General features: G+C 46.0%; 1 protein-coding gene across 1 annotated transcript in view; it reads right to left on the reverse strand.

The window, feature by feature from the left end:
- The window catches only part of Wdr34 (WD repeat domain 34), a 15,488-nt gene that overhangs the window by 11,260 nt on the left and 720 nt on the right, over positions 1–3,508 (reverse strand). The gene's annotated exons all lie outside the window — the stretch shown is intronic.

Below are 3,508 nucleotides of genomic sequence, written 5' to 3' on the forward strand. Positions count from 1 at the left end.
CCAAAAAAAAAAAAAAAGAAAGAAAGAAAGAAAGAAAGATCATAGTGGAGTAGCCAGCTGCGCAGGAGACTGAGGCAGAAGGATCACATGAACCCAAGAGTTTGTAATAACCTGAGCAAAATATCAAGAGCTGGTCTCAAAAACATGTGTTCTATGTATTTTTAAAGATTAGTTTATTTTACGCATATGTGTGTTTTGCCTAGAAGACAATGGTTGTCTTGGAACTAGACTCAGGTCTGTTGTGAGCTGCCACACAGGTGCTGAGTCCTCCTCAGGGAGTGCTCCCTACCTACTGACCCACAGTCGTGGCAGTCCACCTGGTACATGCATATTTTACCATCCTTTTTTTTTTTCCCACAAATTTTTAGGCAGGACTCATGGGATTCAGGCTAATCTAGAACTCATTATGTAACCAAGGCTGGCCTTGAACACCTGACTCTACCCATCAGTGTCTGCCCTGTACCCCCGCATGGAATCAACAGACACCAGCTACCAGATCTGGCTACCTTCTCCTCATAGTCCTATGAGACCTCCTAGTACTTTTGACAGCAGAAAGAGTTAAGCAAGTAGTTATTACTCTGGCTCAACATAAAGCCAGATTCCCAGATCAGATCACACCATACACCTGTTGTCCAGGTCACAGCAGGCTTTAGGCAGTGCACATATCTAGGGCATCCCAGCGGCTCTAAGCACTGCAGGGACAGGTACTCCGACTTCAAAGCACTCCCAAGAGAGCAGCACCACACTTTCATATTAGCAATGGCACCTCCCACAAGGAGTAACACTCCCCACTAAGAAACAAACGCAGGCTGGAGAGATGGCTCAGTGGTTAAGAGCACTGACTGCTATTCGGAAAGTCCTGAGTTCAAATCCCAGCAACCACATGGTGGCTCACAACCATCTGTAATGGGATCTGATGCCCTCTTTTGGTGTGTCTGAAGAGAACAATGGTGTACTTATGTACATAAAATAAATAAATAAATCTTTAAAAAAGAAAAGAGCCAGGCAGTGGGCAAACGCCTTTAATCCCAGTACTTGGAAGGCAGAGGCAGGCAGATTTCTGAGTTCGAGGCCAGCCTGGTCTACAGAGTGAGGTCCAGGACAGCCAGGGCTATACAGAGAAACCCTGTCTAGAAAAACCAAAAAAATAAAATAAAAAATTAAAAAAAGAAACAAACAAACAAGCGCAAGGCCCAACCCCTAGTAAGAGCCTGCACCTCAAACTCGATCTCAGGCTAACAATCAGAAAGTCTTCTTTCTGTGAACAGATTAGTCTATGTTGAGAAAGAAGCCAGGCATGGTAGTTAGTGCACGCCTTTGGTACCAGCAACTGGATCTCTGTGATGTCCAAGACCAGCCAGAGGCACATGGGAGATCCTATCTCAAAAAAATAAAAACAAAAACAACCTGGTCTACAGAGCAAATTCCAGGACAACCAGGGCTAAATAGAGAAAACCCTGAGGTGAAAAAACAAGACAAAACCACACAAGCACATTCACCGCTCTTCAGGGAGGCGGCTGACTCTCAGAACCTGCATGACTGCTCAGTTCTAAGCCGCTCCAGGACCAAGCATCTGACACCCTCTTCTGGCCACCAGGAGTACCACAACTTCATATAGTATCCAGACAAACCACTCTTACACATGAAACAATTAAATGTGAATATAATGCTTTCTTTCTAGTCCACTGTGAAAGGCAGACAAACATCACCATGTGCCCGTGTTGACTTCTCCAGAGGAACTGGCCAGAGAGCAAGAGGCACTTACAGCACAGATCCTGACAGGAAAGAGACTGGAAACATCATCTTAGTGTTTGTTTTTGTTGTATTTTGAGACAGGGCTTCTCTGTGTAGCCCTGGCTGTCCTGGAACTCACTCTGTAGACCAGGCTGGCCTTGAACTCAGAGATCCACCTGCCTCTGCCTCCTGAGTGCTGGGCCTATAGGTGTGCACCACCACCACCACCTGGCTGACTGGAAGCATCTTAGCAGTTTACTAAAAGGAAATGAAATTCTTTAAATGTTCTTTAATCCCAGCACTCTAGAAGAGGTCACTGGAGCCCCTAGAGTTGGAGTTATGAATGGTTGTGAGTCACCTTGTAGAGAATGAAAATGCAGCTCGGGTCCTCTGGTAGGGCTCCCAGTGCTCTTACTGCTGAGCTCTCTCTCCACACCCCCAAAAGTAAGTTTCTTGCGGTTTGTAAGTTATGCATATATGAGTGTATGCATGTGTGTATATGCATGTATGTGTGTGTGTACACATGTGTACACGTGTGTATGAGTGAAAGACAGATCCCCACAGAGTTCAGAATAAGGTATTGAGTTCCCTGAAGCTAGAGTTACAGATGGTTGTGATGTGGTGGGTGCTAGGAATTGAACCTGGGTCTTCCCAAAGAGCAGCAAATGCTCCTAAGCACTCACCAGCTCCAAGTTAGTTTTTCTAGGTTGAAGGGATAGCCAGTGATGGGGTACGTGCATAAGCTGAGAGGCAATGCCTTTGATCCCCAGAACCTCCTAACATTTCTATTTACTTTTCGCTCATTGTTATTCTGCTGCAGTGCTGTAGTGAACCAGAATGGATACACACTAGGCGAACATTGGACCATGGAGCAAGTAGCAGCACCCACCAGCCTCCAACCTGTGTTTGTATTGTACATGCGCAACTGTTTTTAAGGATCCTATTTGTACGTATGTGTGTATGTGTGCATCCAGGTGCCTCCCAGGGGTGTGCTGGAGTCTTCAGAAGAGGACATTGGGTCCCCTAGAGCTGCCATTTCATGCAGCCATGAGTGGCTCAACCTCAGTGCTAGACACCCAAAGCCATGTCTTCTGAAAGAGCAAAAAGCTTTTCTTCTTGTTGTTACTTATTTTTACATATATGGGTGCTTTGCCCACCGTGTATGTTTATGCATCATGTGAACCTGGTTCCTGCAGATATCAGAGAATGGTGTCAGATCCCCTGGAACTGGAGTTAAACGGTTGTAAGTCACCACGTAGGTGCTGTGAATCTAACCCTGGTGCTCTTAACTGCTGAGCCATCTCTCTAGCCTGTTTTCTGAGACAAGGTCTCATATAGCCCAGGCTGATCTCAAATCTCTGATTCCCCTGCCTCCACTCTCCAAGTGCTAGAATTACAAGTGTTTCCACCATGTGGCCTTCTACTTCTCTGCCAACAAATTTTCTAAATTTTAGACATAAACCACTGATACCAAGAGGAAAAGTTGTCCGTGGTCTCCTGTCTCCTGCATTCTCACAGCTAATGAAGCAGGCAGGGGTGCTACGGCCAAGCCCAGACTTCCCAAGTGTCACCAACAGAACTCACTAATGACTCCCAAAAACTGTCCTCCGACTTCCACCAGCACATGGCACATTCATGCCCACCCACACACTCTCAAGCAATATATCAGTAAATAAAATACAATGAAAAACATAAGCCAGGCAGTTGTAGAGCATGCCTTTAATCCCAGCACTTGGGAGGCAGAGGCAGGTGGATTTCTGAGTTCGAGGCCAGC

The sequence above is a fragment of the Mastomys coucha genome, unplaced genomic scaffold (genome assembly GCF_008632895.1).
Source record: "Mastomys coucha isolate ucsf_1 unplaced genomic scaffold, UCSF_Mcou_1 pScaffold15, whole genome shotgun sequence".
Lineage (NCBI taxonomy): Eukaryota > Metazoa > Chordata > Mammalia > Rodentia > Muridae > Mastomys > Mastomys coucha.